Here is a 17,779-nt window from a genome sequence, read left to right as displayed (position 1 = left end):
TTTTTAAACCCATAATCTGGATATGTAGATTCCTCCCCTGATAATCAGTCGCTAATAACTCAAATGAGCTATTATGATTTAACAACTCCAATCTTGATGCGGTTGATACCATCGTCACTTATCCAATTATAATTTAACAACGATGAATACATCATTAAAAAAATAAAAGAATAATATAAACGTCAATTTTTTATATATTATGTTGACCATCATTCATAATCAACCATATAAAATAATTTATATGTTTCTGTGTGATAGAGACATACTGGTGTCATGGTAGAGAGAGAAATAAAGAAAAAGGAGAGGAGAAAGGGATACCAACTGTGTACCCCGGAACATGTAAGTCCCTCTCACGACCATAATATTGAGTAAAAGAAATTCATATTTCACGTAACCTATATATCCAAATTTTTTTTTTGATAAGATATATATCCAAAATTTTGTGTCAACATGATAATTATTTACTTATTTTTAGGAAATATGTGTAAGAAAATGAAAAAGAATATATGATGATTTGTGAGTCTGGCTAATATGAAATACAACATTTTTAAGATTTAGATTTAACACGATTGTAACAATCGGATCGAAGTAAATACAACCCTTAAATATGTTGTCCCTCATATTAGGCGTATTGTATATTTTATTATAAATAGACTAACTAATTATTATTGTCCCTCTAATGTTCATATTCCAAGTATGACTCCTCTTATACTAAATGTACTTATAACGATTCAAAGATTGATAAAAAGAAGAGTGAAAATGGGATTGTTGAGGGTGGGACTTCATTGGCATCAGAATATTGACGAATTATTTTAGTTTTTGTTGAATTCTGTGTGTAGTATCGCCATAAGACGATATTATATGTTTATCAAATGTTTGGTGCCGCTGATCTGAGTCAACAACTAAACACCTACCAACTAATATCACTATATATTTATATAAGTTATAACAGACACCGTCAAACTATTTTCACTCCGAGATCTACATAAATTGGGCCAGATCAAAGTGTAGGCCCAATTTGAAAGCTTTTGGGCTTTCTCGATTTTTTAAAGCTATTGTTTTCAATTTTTCTTCTTTGAAGGAGAGAAATTAATATTACACGATTATGAATGAAACAAATAAAAAAAGAATAAGTAGAGAATCTGAATCGGCTACCATCGCCAATCACAAACTCCATCCAATGCATGCAATCATCAAGCCAAGAAATGAATTAGAGCATGCATCCTTTCTTTTGATCAACGCGGCCCATAATTTGTTTGGGGCCAATTGTAGACTTTCTTTGCTTAAGATGATTGTGGGCTTTCTCAGCCCATCTGGACAACCAACGGAATATAAGTACTCTCTCTTTATACAGTTTATAGTATAAACTTCAGACCGAAAAAAAGGAAATTTGTATGAACTTAATTCTAATTAGAGACAACAGAAAAGGTTGACGGCCACTCAATTAAATCCCAGAATGTTAATTTGTATGGTATACAATTATTTGTTGACCTTCAGTTTGATGGATATTACCATTTTTATAAGTTTATAAATTAAAGCCAAATGTAAATCAACATGCACTTGGGTGTCTACAGAATCCATGTTTTGAGAATACAGCATCAATAACAGTACAACACGACAAGGGTCCTCCTCCTGATATTTAATGAGTGGTCAAAAACCGACAAAGAAGGAAAATTGGACGGACTCTCGATATCAAACTCATCGAATCGAAACCATATATTTCGATATAAAACTCTGCATGCATGTGTGCATGCCTACTCAATACACAAACAAATAAGATTCTCCGGAAGGCCATGACGTGTCTTTATGAGTAAAATATACTAGAGGCAAATATGCCTTGCCTCGATCTGTTATCTGTCTCAGTGTATATAATACCATGTGTTGTGTGAATGTGATTGCAATTAAGTTTCAAATGCATACCTAAATCCTAAAAATGGCCAGTACTATAGAACATATCCTTGAAGAATTTGAAGCAGCAATGCCCTTTGCCATTGCCACCTCTGTTGCTCTTGCAGCTCTTTCCTTGCTGTATGTGCTATATTTCATCTTTACCAAGAAGAAGAAGGGATCCTATGCCAAACTCCCTCCTGTGCCTGGTACGCTAGTAATTCTATGTCCTCTTTTTCTTTGAGGTGTTGTCTCTTGATGATCATTATATAATTAAATTCCCACTTTTACTTTTTGTCATTGTTTTTGGGAATTTATGAATGCAATTACAATACAATAATGAAGAGTCTGTGTGCAGTGGTTCCTGGGCTGCCTGTGCTTGGGAATTTGCTGCAACTCAAGGAGAAGAAGACCTATATGATGTTTACAAAGTGGGCTGAGACTTATGGGCCTATCTATTCTATCAGGACTGGTGCTTCCACCATGGTCGTTCTCAATTCCACCCACGTCGCCAAAGAGGTATCTGTTGATGCAAATTCTCGTAAGGTAGATGCAACAACTTAGATAAGTTGACCTGGCTGATCAGGTGCTTTGTTGGATGATGAAGTGGATGCTGGTTGAGATCTTCCTGTAGACAAAAACAAGATCAAAGGAGATGGACCGGTGTGGTACCAGCCAAACACACTCCGATGATGAAATCAGTGGTGATGTTTGATGGTGGGTGAGGAAGAACAAAGGAAGAACTTGGGAGAATGGGAAGAACAAGGCAAATGTTCTGGGTTATTCTCAGCAAGTTGGGTAGGCTTTTTTTGTAGAAGGGAATGCAAGTGTTTTTGCGTGTATATTGGTGGATTGCTAGGTGCCTCATTTTATGCATATGTGGTGTCTTATATAGGCAAAGGAAGACTTAATGATTAAGTTACCTGCCTGTGAATGAATGGTTGCCAGAGACCCACGCACCTGGTTAGACCTAGTTGCATGCTCAGCTGCTTGCTTCCTCAGCATTCAATGCTGCATTGAATGCTCCATTAAATGCAAGGTTTGGAAGGTCCAGGTAAACTGCCCAGCAGTCATGAATGCAAGCCTGATATTCTATCTGTCAGAGGATTGTGTCAGGTGCATTCAAGTGTGGCGGTTCGTCCTAGCGTGATCTTCCTGGGAATGGCGGCGGAGAGCCGAGCCGAGCCGATACGAACACATGTTTTCATGTGAAGACACGAAGTCCATGTGTGGTCGGATCGGGCATGGGAATCCAGGCCGAGCCGGTCCATAGATTGGAGTCTTTCCGAGCCCTAACTGGTCGACGCCAGAACTCGGAAGGAAGCCATCTCTTGTGCCGAGCCGAGCCGGGATGATCGTGGGAAGATGGACACTGGACCCCATGGAAGATCATCAGTTCGGCTCGGACCGAACAAGGAGGGGCGGTGTGGAGATCCGGTCTGAGCTGGTAGAGGAAGTGTTGATCAGTGATGACGTGGAAGTCAAAGTTTGACCACTGAGAATCAACTCCGAGGTGGATGTTTGACCAGCCACGTGTCGAGCTGTGATTGGCTGTTCGGGTCGATGTGGGTTTTCCCACAAACAGGAGTCCCCCAGCTTCCGATCCGAGCGGGCAGTGGTGGATTGGAAGTTGAAGTGTAATCCCAAAGATGGCGTGTTCGCTTGGTCCGAGCCGAACCCTACAAGCCCATGTTCCCGAAGATCCGAGCACATGACGACTTGTGATTGGTCAGAAAATCTCTGGGACAGGTGAAGGGACGTTTGATTTCTGCATGGGGGAACGTAAGGGTCACCTCATTATGGGTATTTTTTGAATGCTTGACAGGTGTCAAGATCTGGCATTTGAAGCGCCAGAAATGAAGGGCTGAGATCGGTCTGCATGGGGGTATAAATCATGCTTTTCTCTCTCTTCCCTCACACTTTCATCTTCAGTTTCTTCCTCTCTCTGCGAAACCTCTCTCTCTCGCCGCGAATTTCAATCTCCCACCGCCGTCTGAGAGGTTGTCCGATCCTGATTTTGACTAGACACGGTCGCGGGCGAGGTGGTTCCGAGTGTGTAAGGGGCGGAGACTTTGGGCGGAGGAAAACCAGTAAGTGATTCTCCTCCTTTCTGAGTTTTTGTGTTTTTCGGGTTTTGGGTGTGTGTTCTTGAGAGTTCTTGAGAAAAACCACTTTTTGATTCAAAAAGCAAGAGAGAGAAAGGTGAGAAGGTGTTTGTAATGTCCGAGACTGATTCAAGTGGTCGGCTCGGCTCTGGGGAAGCCTTCGAGGGAGATAGTGAGGCTGAGGTGAGCCGAAGCCCATCTGCGGGTGAGGCCGAGCCGAGCCGAAGCCCACCTGCGGGTGAGGCGAGTTGGGACGGGTTGTCCGAAGAGTTGGACGAGGCCGGCTCGGCATTGAATCGCAATCCGGGTGGAGAGCGCCGAGCCCGAGGGGATCAGGAAAACCCCGAGATATTGAGTTCCGACTGGGAACAAGGCACGGCCGAAGGAGGTGATGAAGAACCTCTCGACGTCGAGCCGATCGCCACTATCCCGAGCACTCTTACTTCAGGCTCGGATGGAAGGGATAGGGGTCACGAGGCGTCGACTTCGGCTCAGGGGATGACGGGGAATCCGATCGACCCGGACTTCTACGAGGAACTGGCGTGGAAGGCCGATCAGATCCCCAATGAGATGACCGAGTACCATCTCAGGGATTTGAGGAATAGATACTCAGTCCCCGACTCCGTGCTGATGAGGTTGCCGAGCGAGGGGGAGAAGCCGAGCCGACCCCCGATAGGATGGGTGACCATGTACCCGGAGATGTTTGAGAATGGGGTTCGGCTTCCCCTGCACACCTTCCTGCAGGACTGGCTTGCGACGATCGGCGCGGCGCCACACCAGTTGAACCCGAACGTGTACAGGATCATCCTGTCCATGCACATCTTGTGGCACAAAGTGCACAAGTGTGTGCCACACAAGGATGTCCTGTTCTGCTCTTACGCGCTGAGGTCGAAGAACACTGAGCTCGGCTTCTACAACCTGCAGGCCTACTCGGGGCCGTTGTTCTCGGGCAACCCCTCCTCTCAGAAGACCTGGAAGAGGAGATATTTCTTCGTCTCCGGGGATTGGGAATTCTCCGATCCGAGCAGACCCACCACGGCTCGGGTTCCGAGAGCTTTTAGGATCCCAGGTGGGCAACGGAAGACTGGGGCTGATCCGAGGGCAATTTATATATATTTTGTAGTGATTGTATGTGTATTTTGTGGCTAACTTCTTTTGGTTTCATCCTTGCAGTCAGCTGGGGCAAATATAAACTCCGAGGCGAGCTGAAGGATCAGATCGCCGTGATCAGAGATTCGCCGACCGAATACCTGTCCACCAAGTTCCTGCTCGGACCGACTCAGATCAGGTTAAGTGGGATCTCCTGGTTTGTACCCAGGTGGAATCCGAGAGCGGAAAGAGGTATGAATTCGGCAGATCTTGAGGCTCGGCTCAGGAGGAAGGCGGCGAAGAGTGTCCAAAGGAGAGCTGCGGGGCGGCCCCCTACCGAGCCGGTCCAGGCTCCTGCCCCAGCGGCAGCTCAGCCTAGATCTCCTGCGCCGAGACCGGTTCGGCAGGCAGAGAAGAGGAAGGCCTCCCAGGCCGAGGCCCCGGTGGAGAAGAGGGCTCGGGCCGAGCCCGGCGGTTCTGGTGTCGGGACGTCCGGTTCGGCGCCCCTGAAGGCGGTGGAGGTAGACCCCGGCCTCGAGCCGTTCGTCACGGGCCTTAAGCGCGTGATGACCGCGAGGGCGCAGGAGGGGCTGTGGGCCGATCATGGCGAGCCGGGCTTCAGCCACCAGGCTCTGATCGCATCCCGCCAGGCCATGTTGGTAAGTCTCTTTTACTTCGGACTTTGTCCATTCGCTCGGTTCGGATTAGTAACGAATTTGCCTCTCTTTTTCTTGCAGCTCGCCATGAGGCAGTTCGAAGCTGCCAAAGCCGCCGTCGATGCCGAGGCGAAACTGGAGAGGTTTCGGGCACGAATCCTGGAGCTAAAAGAGAAGCTAGCCGAGGCCGAGCGGACGGTCGATGCCGAGCGTGAACGGTCGGAGGGTTTGCGGTCCAGGCTGGCCGGGAAGGAGGAGGAGGTCGCTCGGCTCAGTAAGGAGCTTGCCTCTTCAGAGCAAAAGGTGGCTGACCTGGGGCAACTTGCTGACCAGCTCCAGCGGGATGTTGATGAGGCTGAACGAAGGGCGGCCGAGTCTCGGCGTCGAGCTGGGCTTCCAAGCGCCCAGGCACTGGCTGATGCCCACTTTGATGGGTATCAGGAGCTCTTGGAGGCGATCAAAGCGAAGAGGCCGGACTGGGATGTCTCATTCCTCGGCGAGTCCGATGACGAGGGGGAAGATACCCAGGGGAGTCATCAGGATGAGCTTCCTCCTCTTGATCGCCAAGTCCCCGCAGAAGCCGAGCCGACTCCGGAAGACCCTCCACTGCCTGCGTACGAGCCGACCCCGATCCCCCCGGCCCCCGAATCCGATCCCAACGCTGAGATGCAGATCGGCGGGGTTGAGGTGGTGCAGCTCGGCGAGGAGACGCCTGAGGAGTCTACCGAGCCGGTCCAGGAGAGCCCTGCCGAGCGGTCTGCATGATAGCTGATTTTGCTTAATTGTAATGTTTATGTTTTTATATTTCTTCCCGAGCCGAGGTGTGGCTCGGGTTTGACTAATTTTGGAACAGATTGTATTTGGTTTTATGTTACTTATTTATCAGTATTTCTTTTTATGATACAAGTTGCTGTCAGTTCGGCTCGGGAATTAAGCTAAAAGACAAAACTAATAACACATGGAAAAGAAAATGATAAAAGTGAAAACATAATAAGAACAAAGACATTTTGAGATCGGCTCGGCATGCCGATTAAAATGAAAATGAATGGTGATGATAAATTAGAACTTGTCTTCGGATCAGCTTGATAAGCATAACCAGGATAAGTAAAAATATTTTAGGATGGGCTCGGCATACCCATTGAGATATTTTAGGAATGCAGTTTTTTGAGAAAAATATTCAAACCTACTTTCAGATCGGCTCGGCATGCACGATGAAAGTTTTGGTTGGAGTGTATATTTTTCTTTTAGAAATATCCTGTTGAACGTTAGGACTGTAGGAAGTCGCTTCGGCTCAGACAGGGATTTTTATAGACCTGATAAGTCTGTACCATGCCGAGCATTGGGCCGAAAGTGGCGCGCTAGTTCGGCACGGGAGTTTATAGACCTGATGAGTCTGTAATATACCGAGCATCGGGCCGGAAATGGCGCGCCCGCTCGACACATGAGTTTATAGACCTGATGAGTCTGTAATATGCCGAGCATCGGGCCGGAAATGGCGCGCCCGCTCGACACATGAGTTTATAGACCTGATGAGTCTGTAATATGCCGAGCATCGGGCCGGAAATGGCGCGCCCGCTCGACACATGAGTTTATAGACCTGATGAGTCTGTAATATGCCGAGCATCGGGCCGGAAATGGCGCGCCCGCTCGACACATGAGTTTATAGACCTGATGAGTCTGTAATATGCCGAGCATCGGGCCGGAAATGGCGCGCCCGCTCGACACATGAGTTTATAGACCTGATGAGTCTGTAATATGCCGAGCATCGGGCCGGAAATGGCGCTTCGGCTCGGCACATGGGTGTACAATTTTTTCGAAGGAAACACTTAGATCTTTCCTCTTTGTTAGAAGTGTATAGGAGTAGAGTCCCCAGTGTTTGTTTCGAAAAATAAAAAAAAATGAGTAGAAAAAATGTTCATCTTTTCATTGATTGGAATGGGTGTTAGGTCGGACAGTCCCCGATCCTAACTACATTTTTACTGGTAATAAGTCTTCAAGTGTTCAGCGTTCCAGCTATGCTTGAGAGGCTTCCCAGCCAGAGTGGCCAAGTTGTAAGTGCCGGGCTTGACTATGCCCGTGATTCTATATGGTCCGGTCCAGTTCGGATCGAATGAGCTCTCTTTGATAGCAAGGGGATTCTTTTTCATGACGAGATTGCCCAATCCGAAGCTTCTGGGTCTGACCCTTTGATTGTAATATTTGGCTACCCTTTGTTGGTAGGCGGCTCGGCAGAGATCGGCGTCGGTTCGTCTCTCCTCGATCATGTCCAGGCCGAGCCGAAGTCCGGCGTCATTGGTCTCGGGATTGTACGTGCCGGTCCGGAATGAAGGAGTCCCCATTTCGACCGGGACGACGGCGTCAGCTCCGAACGCCAACGCATAGGGAGTTTCCTTCGTGGAGTTGCGATAGGAAGTTCGGTAGGACCAAAGTACCTATGGCAGGAGTTCAGGCCAATTTCCCTTAGCCTTATCTAGTTTAGTCTTGAGGGTTTTCTTGATGATCTTGTTGATGGCCTCGACCTGTCCGTTCGACTGCGGATGGTATGGCGCGGTGAAGCGCAAGTTGATGTTCAGACGTGAACAAAAACTCCTGAACTTCTTGCAGTCGAACTGCTTGCCATTGTCCGCAATGATGGTGTGCGGCATGCCGAACCGGCAAATGATGTTCTTCCAGACGAAGGTCTCCATCCGTTCGGCTGTGGTTGTGGCCAGGGGCTCGGCCTCGGCCCATTTGGTGAAGTAGTCGACTGCTACCACCGCCATGGTGACTTGCCCTTTAGCTTTCGGCATAGGACCGATCAGATCGAGTCCCCACTGCGCGAACGGCCAGGGGCTGGATATGGAAGTCAGCAATTGGGGAGGTTGATGGGGAACCGCGGCAAATTGCTGGCACTTGATACAAGCGCGAGACAGATGATCTGCGTCCTTGTTCAGCGTTGGCCAGAAATAACCCTGTCTGATCGTCTTGTAGGCGAGGGTTCTTCCTCCCGAGTGGTTTCCGCATATCCCCTCGTGGATTTCTCTCAGCACATCCTGACCTTCTTGGGGAGTGACACACCGCAAGTAAGGTAGGGAGAAACTCCTCTTGTAGAGCTGACCATCGATCATGCTGAACCGAGCCGACCTCGTTTTGATGAGACGTGCTTTATCCCTCTCTGGGGGGAGGATCCCGGAGACCAAGTAGGTGATGATCGGCGTCATCCAGTTCGGCTCGGCCTCGGTTTGCATAACCGTGGCCTCGGTTTCGGCGGTGCTAGGTCTGTCCAGGATTTCGACTGGAACATGCCTGGCGGATCCGGTGTCTGTGGCCGAAGCCAGGCGCGCCAAGGCGTCGGCCCTGCAGTTCTCTGCCCTCGGGATTTGGGATATTCTGTATTCGTGGAAGTTTCCAAGTAGCAGACGAGTCTTCTCGAGGTAAGCAGTCATGCTAGGCTCTCGAGTCTCATACTCTCCCAAAATCTGATTGACGATTAGCTGGGAGTCGCTGAAGATGTTTAGTTTGATCGCGCCGAGCTCTTTTGCCAATCTGAGCCCGGCGATGAGTGCCTCATACTCTGCTTCATTGTTGGATGCTTGAAATCTGAAACGAAGAGCATACTCCATCACAACTTGTTCTGGAGAGATCAGAACAAGCCCGGCCCCGCTTCCCATGGCGTTGGAAGATCCGTCCACATAGAGGGTCCAGGTAATGAGATCAACCTGGTCGCGTTCGCAGATTTTGTTCGGATCAGCTGCTGCTGGCATAGCGTCGGCGCGCGGTGGATCCTCCGTCGAGGTGGTCGACTCACAGATGAAGTCTGACATGGCCTGACCTTTGATGGCCGTCCTGGGACGGTAGATGATGTCAAATTCGCCGAGCTCGATTGACCACTTGATGAGCCGACCTGAAGTCTCAGGTTTTGCTAGGATTTGTCTGAGCGGCTGATCCGTCAAGACAACGATAGAATGAGCCTGGAAGTAGGGTCTCAGTTTCCGAGCCGAGCTGACCAGGGCGAGAGCCATCTTCTCGAATTTTGGATACCTGGTCTCGGCATCGGCGAGGGCTCGGCTCGTGTAGAAGACGGGGTGTTGTACACCGCCGACCTCCCTCACCAGGACCGAGCTGAGAGCCGAGTCTGAAACAGAAAGGTAGAGGAAAAGTTCTTCACCTTCCTCTGGTTTGGATAAGATGGGAGGTTCCCCCATGTGCCTTTTCAGATCTTGAAAGGCCTGCTCGCATTGGGGGGTCCATTCTATGCTCTTCCCTGCTCCCCTTAAGGCTTTGAAGAAAGGGAGGCACCGGTCAGTAGATTTTGAGATGAACCGGTTCAGGGCGGCAACTCTTCCAGTCAGACTCTGGATTTCCTTGCGTGTCCTTGGGGACTTCATGTTGATCAAAGCCTGGATCTTCTCCGGATTGGCTTCAATCCCCCGTTGGCTGACCAGGTAGCCCAGGAACTTTCCTGACCGAACCCCAAAGATACATTTGGCTGGGTTCAGCCGCATCTGATACTCCTTCAGGACTCCGAACATGTCTGAGAGGTCCTTGACGTGATCGTCCGCCTTGATGCTCTTGACCAGCATGTCATCCACGTAAACCTCTACGGATTTGCCGATGGAAGATCTGAACATGTGGTTGACCAGCCTTTGATAGGTGGCTCCGGCGTTTTTGAGGCCGAAGGGCATGACCTTGTAGCAGTACATGCCGCGATCAGTTATGAAAGATGTGCCTTCCTGGTCGGACTTGTGCATCAGGATCTGGTTGTATCCAGAGTAGGCGTCCATGAAACTGAGGAGCTGATGTCCTGCTGTTGCATCGACGAGCTGATCTATTCTGGGCAAGGGAAAACTATCCTTGGGACAAGCCCTGTTCAGATCGGTGAAGTCCACGCACATCCTCCACTTCCCATTGTTCTTTTTCACCATGACCACGTTGGCGAGCCAGTCGGGGTAGTTGACCTCCCGGATGAACCCGTTGTTTTGCAACTTGGTTACCTCTTCAGCCATGGCGGCGTATCGAACCGGGTCGTATGACCTCCTCTTCTGACGGACCGGTTTGCATCCCGGGTCCGTGTTCAGCCTGTGGGTGATCACGTCAGACGATATGCCTGGCATGTCATCGTAAGACCATGCGAACACTTCCGCGTTGGCACGGAGGAAGTCAATTATGGCGGAGCGCTGCTCGGGGCTGGTCTGAGTCCCCACTCGGACGAGCCGATCCGGTGTCTCGGCCGAGATCGGCACTTCCTCCCAAGCCTCGGCGGGGAGGGGCCGAGAATCTGAGCTCGGCTCGGAAGTGAAGTCGAATGTCTCCGCCCTCGGCCACCTGCCCGAATCGGCGATAGAGTCAAGCTCCTGCGAGTTCGGCAGCTGACCCTTCTGCTTGATCGAAGCGGCGTAGCATGACCGAGCCGAGCACTGGTCCCCCTGAATGACAATGCAGTCGTCGCCCACCGGACATTTGATGAGAAGGTTGGCGTAATGGACGATGCAGTCAAGGTCGACTAGAGCCGGTCTGCCCAGAATGATGTTGTAGGCTGACGGCCGCTTGACGACAATGAAGTACGTCATGCAGGTCTTCTTGATCGGCCCCTTCCCGAGCGAAAGGGGAAGGTAGATGTGTCCGAGGGGCTGAACCACTTCTCCCCCGAACCCGACCAAGGCAGGTGTATCGGTCTCCAGCTTATCCTCGCCGATGCCCATCTGCGCGAACGCAGAGTGGTAGAGGATGTTGACTGAGCTCCCTCCATCGACGAAGGAACGCGCGATGGTTGTTCCGGCCACCTCAGCCACTATGACGACCGGATCATAGTGGGGGAAGATGATCTCGTTTGCCTCGTTTGGCTCAAAGGTGACCGGTGCCCAGTCCTTCCGCTGTCTTTTGGAAGTGCTGGGCTGACCCGCCTGGATCGACAGGGACTCGTGTGCTTGAGCCGCCTGTCTGACATACTCCTTCTGGGATCGGTTCGAGTTCCCCACGAAGGTTGGTCCCCCCCCGATCGATCCGATGGCAGCATCCTGGACCTCGATGGTGTTGGTGGGCTTCTTCGGCGCGGCCTTGGGTACCCTAGGCCCACCGGCCAGGAATTGATTGATCTTACCCGCCCGGGCAAGAGTCTCAATCCCGTCGCGGAGGGCGTAGCAATCACCCGTGACGTGGCCGTGATTGGAATGGTATTTGCAGAAGACGTCCTCCTTGATTTTGTCTGGGGGTGGTCCCTTGATCTCCCTTGCGACTGGGAGTTGGTCCTTGACCTTGGAGTAGATTGTCTCCAGACCGGCGTTGAGGGGAGTGTACTCCGTGTACTGGACAAACTTGGGTCCCTTGCCCAGAAGTTGGCGTGGCTCCTCGGTCCTGGTCTTCTTGGGTTGGACCTGGGGTTTGGGACTTGCGACCTCTCCCTCCTTCCTCTTGGCCGAGGTCGGCCTGGGATTCAGGGCCTCCACCTGAGCATCCCACTCCTCAGCCCGCGCCCACTTAGTGGCTTCGGCAGAAAGCTCATCGTAAGTGGAGGGAGGATTCCTCATCAAGTGGGAACAGAGTCCCCCGGCGTGCAGGCCTTGCATGAGGGCATTCTTAGCTGACCTATCGTCGCAATCGTCGCACTTCGTATATTCGATGTTGAAGCGGATCAGATAGGCCTTGAGGCTCTCCCCCTCCTGCTGCTTGATGAGCGACATATCGTTCAAGTTGTAGAGTCGTTCGGATACAACCCGATATCTCGCCAGGAAGGCCCTCCGGAGGTCGGAGAAGGAGTCGATGGAGTTCGGTTGGAGGGTTCGGAACCAACCCCGAGCCGAGCCCTTCAAGGTCGAAGGGAAGATTCTGCACTTCGTGGCTTCAGATGCCTGGCGGGCCTCCATGGCATATCTGAAGCTGTCAAGATGGTCGTAGGGATCCTTGGTCCCGTCATACTGATCCATCTTGGGGGGCTTGGTGTCGCGGGAGACCTCAGCATCCATGATTCTGCTGGTGTACGGGAGGGGAAGTTCCTCCCCGTGGTCGGCTCTACCGGTATACCCCCTGGAGACCTCGACATGTCCGAGCCGATCGTGGACGCTTCGGATCTGGTCCTGGACCAAAGTCCGAACAAGATTTTCCACATTGGGCGGGGTCGGCTCGGCCGCATTTTCCCCTGAGCACTCGGCCTGGTTGCCGAGTCTCTCACTCACCGGCTGACGAGTGAGCCTCTCGCTTGCCGGTTGTCGATCCGACATGATCATGGTGGACCCCAGTCGGTCGCTCACTGATCGCCTCCCCGAGTAAGTTCCTGATGGGGAAGGATCCTGACTGGCGATAGGGCCGAGTCTATTCCGAATCGGGCCCCTGGTTTCGGCCGAACCGGCAGGACTGTTGGCCCCCAACCTTGATTGGGCCGGGGGTCGTCGATTTGTGTTCGGGTCGGCACGGTCTCCGCCCGAATTCCTGGGGGCACGTTTCCCGAAAGCCGCCTGTTTTTGCTGAAGAAGACGGTGGGCGTTCAGGCATTCGGCCTGTTCGGCCGGGGGCATGTCCTCGAAGCCCGGGAAGACGTGATCCGAGTCCTGCTGATCGGTCTGGTCGTTCGGCTCGGCAGGAGTGCTTTGCCGAGAAGGAGACGGCGAAAGGACCTCCTGCTCGGTTCGGGTCCGGCGTGATCGGAAGCCCGATCCCCCACTATTCTCAAGTTGAGCACGGTGGCGTGCAAGTTCCCCGGCCAGCTCGGCCTGTTTTGCGAGCAGCTCGTTATTCTGCTTCAGGAGTGCATTCTCAGCGGCCAGATGTCGCTGACTCTCCTTAAGGAGTTTGTGAGCGGCTCGGATCTTGGAGGAACCTTTGGACTTTGGCGTCCTGGGGAGTTGTGCTCCCCTCGTTTTCTCAGGTGTCTCAGGCTGATGTTGTTCATCATTCTGAGACGCTCCTGAAGAAGAACTGGTGTCCCGAAATATGGTAGTCATGATGACTTGCGTGGAGGAAGAGCTTAGCGTTTGCGGTGATGAACACAACGGCTGAAGTCAGCTTCCCACAGACGGCGCCAATCTGTTGATGCAAATTCTCGTAAGGTAGATGCAACAACTTAGATAAGTTGACCTGGCTGATCAGGTGCTTTGTTGGATGATGAAGTGGATGCTGGTTGAGATCTTCCTGTAGACAAAAACAAGATCAAAGGAGATGGACCGGTGTGGTACCAGCCAAACACACTCCGATGATGAAATCAGTGGTGATGTTTGATGGTGGGTGAGGAAGAACAAAGGAAGAACTTGGGAGAATGGGAAGAACAAGGCAAATGTTCTGGGTTATTCTCAGCAAGTTGGGTAGGCTTTTTTTGTAGAAGGGAATGCAAGTGTTTTTGCGTGTATATTGGTGGATTGCTAGGTGCCTCATTTTATGCATATGTGGTGTCTTATATAGGCAAAGGAAGACTTAATGATTAAGTTACCTGCCTGTGAATGAATGGTTGCCAGAGACCCACGCACCTGGTTAGACCTAGTTGCATGCTCAGCTGCTTGCTTCCTCAGCATTCAATGCTGCATTGAATGCTCCATTAAATGCAAGGTTTGGAAGGTCCAGGTAAACTGCCCAGCAGTCATGAATGCAAGCCTGATATTCTATCTGTCAGAGGATTGTGTCAGGTGCATTCAAGTGTGGCGGTTCGTCCTAGCGTGATCTTCCTGGGAATGGCGGCGGAGAGCCGAGCCGAGCCGATACGAACACATGTTTTCATGTGAAGACACGAAGTCCATGTGTGGTCGGATCGGGCATGGGAATCCAGGCCGAGCCGGTCCATAGATTGGAGTCTTTCCGAGCCCTAACTGGTCGACGCCAGAACTCGGAAGGAAGCCATCTCTTGTGCCGAGCCGAGCCGGGATGATCGTGGGAAGATGGACACTGGACCCCATGGAAGATCATCAGTTCGGCTCGGACCGAACAAGGAGGGGCGGTGTGGAGATCCGGTCTGAGCTGGTAGAGGAAGTGTTGATCAGTGATGACGTGGAAGTCAAAGTTTGACCACTGAGAATCAACTCCGAGGTGGATGTTTGACCAGCCACGTGTCGAGCTGTGATTGGCTGTTCGGGTCGATGTGGGTTTTCCCACAAACAGTATCGATTCTATTTTACGATCCTATTTACGAAGGAAGCTATAGGTTGTAACAACTAATTTCGACTCTGATTGTTGTTTTAGGCTATGGTGACAAGATATTCGTCTATCTCAACGAGGAAGCTATCAAAAGCAATAGAGATTCTGAGTTCCGCAAAAAGTTTGATTGCAGTATGTGACTACAACGATTATCACAAGATGGCAAAACGATACTTACTCACAAGTATTCTTGGATCGAATGCTCAGGTTTCATAGACTAGCTAGGAAAATAATATTGTTATAGTTGTAATCTCTTAATTAAGTTTTGTGCAATATAATATAATACTTTAATTTGCTCCATATGATTATATATATATTGTAGCTAGATGTTACTAATTATAACTCTCGTTTAATTAATTTTATGCATACAGAAGCGACACCAAAATAACAGAGATACTCTGAGAGAAAATGTTTCAGGTCGATTGCATGATCATGTAAAGAACTTTCCTCATCAAGCTGTAAATTTCAAGAAAATATTTGAGTATGAACTCTTTGGACTTTCGTTGAAGCAAGTGAGTACGTTTCTTCATTGGTTGAAAATTGATGTATTCTATAATTAATTGATTACTTTTGTTATTCATTGGATTTGAGTCATTTGACTAAATTCACAATTGCAAAATGAATAATATAATTATTAAGGTACGTACGTAGCATAACGGCAGATACATATATGCAGGCCTTAGGAATTAAGAACGTAGAAGGCTACTCCATTTATGTGGAGGAGCTTGGGACTCGTTTGTCAAGAGATGAGATGTTTAAGGTTCTAGTGCTCGAAATGATGGAGGGTGCGATTGAAGTTGATTGGAGAGATTTCTTCCCTTACCTCAGATGGCTTCCTAATAACTCATTTGAAAAGAAAATTCAGCGATTTCTTTTCCGCAAGACTGTAGTAATGAATGCCCTCGTCAATGAGCAGAAGAAGCGAATTGCTTCTGGTCAGGTACGCTTCTCCATCTTTTTTAGTTTTCGATTATTGAACTGTATTGTCAGGAGATCTCTATAACTCATCTTGTAATTAATATGTGTCACTGCATAAAATTAACTTAATTGGATGACTATATATGAAACAGGAAGTAAATTGTTTCCTCGACTACTTGCTGTCTGAAGCAAAAGAGCTTACAATGGAGCAAATAACATCGTTGGTTTGGGAGACAATCATTGAGACAGCGGATACTATTTTGGTAACAGCAGAATGGGGTTTGTATCAACTCGCTAAAGATCCAAAACGACAGGTCGTTTCAGCTGTCGCTAACTAATTAATTTTTCCGGTTTCTACATATTATATGCTACTCTTTTTTATTGATTACTAAATTTATGTATGTAACAGGATCATCTGTATGAGGAAATTCAAAATGTATGTGGATCGAAGAAGCTGACTGAGGAACACTTGTCCCAACTACCATTTTTGAATGGAGTTATCCACGAAACCTTAAGGAAGCACAGTCCAGCTCCAATAATTCCTCTGAGACATGTACATGAAGATACCCAATTAGGAGGTTACTACATTCCTGCGGGAACCCAGATTGCTATTAATATATACGGGTGTAACATGGATTAGAATCAATGGGAAAACCCCGAAGAATGGAAGCCGGAGAGGTTTTTGGATAGCGACAAATTCGATCCAGCAGATTTGCACAAGACCATGGCATTTGGAGCTGGGAAGAGGGCTTGTGCTGGTCCTCTTCAGGCAATGTCAATAGCAAGCACCAGTGTTGGTAGGTTGGTGCAGGAGTTTCAGTGGAGGCTGAGAGATGGAGAGCAAGAGAATGTGGATACTGCTGTGTATACCACTCACAAACTCCATCCAATGCATGCAATCCTCAAGCCAAGAAACTAATTACGTACTACTCCAATTTGCATGTGGAAATTAAATTAAGTTTATTAACATCTTTTATGTTCATCTCCATCTTTAAATTGTTTGTGGCTCAAGCTTAATTTGCCTAGTATGTAGTGCTTTTTATTATTATTGAAATAAAACATTAGTTAAAGAGTTTTTTTCTATTCATTAATTGATACGTTCAAACATTCATTCTAAACGGACGGTCCAAGAAAGAGGCTGTGTCTTATGTTAGGGACTTTGTCTTAAAGAAGATCAAGGGTTGGAAGAATTCCTTTCTGTCTAATGCCGGGAAAGAGATTTTGATCAAAGCTGTAGCCAGTGCAATCCCAACTTATCCCATGCTTTGGCTAATTTCTGGTGGGGGCAGAAAGAGGAAGAGAAGAAGATTCATTGGGTTAGTTGGGATAGACTTGGTAAATCCAAACAAGAAGGTGGTTTGGGGTTTCGAAATCTTGAAGATTTTAACAAAGCTTTGTTGGCACTTGGCTAGGCAGGCTTTGTGGCTGGTCCAAGATCCTGATTCTTTTTGGGGGAAGGTCCTTAAAGGGCTTTATTTCCCTCATAATGATTTCTGGCATGCTAAAAAGGGTGGGAAAGCTTCATGGGCCTGGTCTAGCTTGTTGGAAGGGAGAGAGTTGTTAAGGGTTGGTGCTAGATGGCAGGTTATAAATGGGAAGTCAGTGAATATCTGGCTTGATACTTGGATTCCAGGTGAATCTTCTCCTCTTTTTAATGATTCCATCGAAGGAGCTTCTAATGTTCCTAATTTTGTGTCTGAGATAATTCATGGGGAGTCTCAGACTTGGGATTTTCAGAAGGCTTCTTTCTACCTGGATCATGCTTTAATGAGTAAGATAGAGGAATTACATATTGGATCTGGTTTGCACAGGGATAGGTTATTTGGCCTTTTACTAAAGCTGGAAATTATTCTGTGAAGTCTGGCTATTTTTTTGGTCATTCTAAAAGACCTATTCCTCACTTGGTACCACAAAACCAATCTCATCAAATTGATTCTTTTGTTTGGAAACATATCTGGAAGGCTAACACTTTACCAAAGATTAAGCATTTTATGTGGAGGGCTATATCCAATGCTTTAGCCACTAAGT

At 48.8% G+C, this 17,779-nt stretch overlaps 1 pseudogene; it reads left to right on the top strand.

Moving 5' to 3' along the window:
* Nucleotides 1-1,933: 1,933 nt before the first annotated feature.
* Nucleotides 1,934-16,670, top strand: LOC147278324 (ent-kaurene oxidase, chloroplastic-like; annotated as a pseudogene).
* The last annotated feature ends 1,109 nt before the right edge of the window (nucleotides 16,671-17,779 follow it).

The sequence above is a fragment of the Dryas octopetala genome, chromosome 7 (assembly GCF_963921425.1).
Source record: "Dryas octopetala chromosome 7, drDryOcto1.1, whole genome shotgun sequence".
Taxonomy (NCBI): Eukaryota; Viridiplantae; Streptophyta; class Magnoliopsida; order Rosales; family Rosaceae; genus Dryas; species Dryas octopetala.
This window is presented reverse-complemented; position numbering and strand designations above follow the sequence as displayed.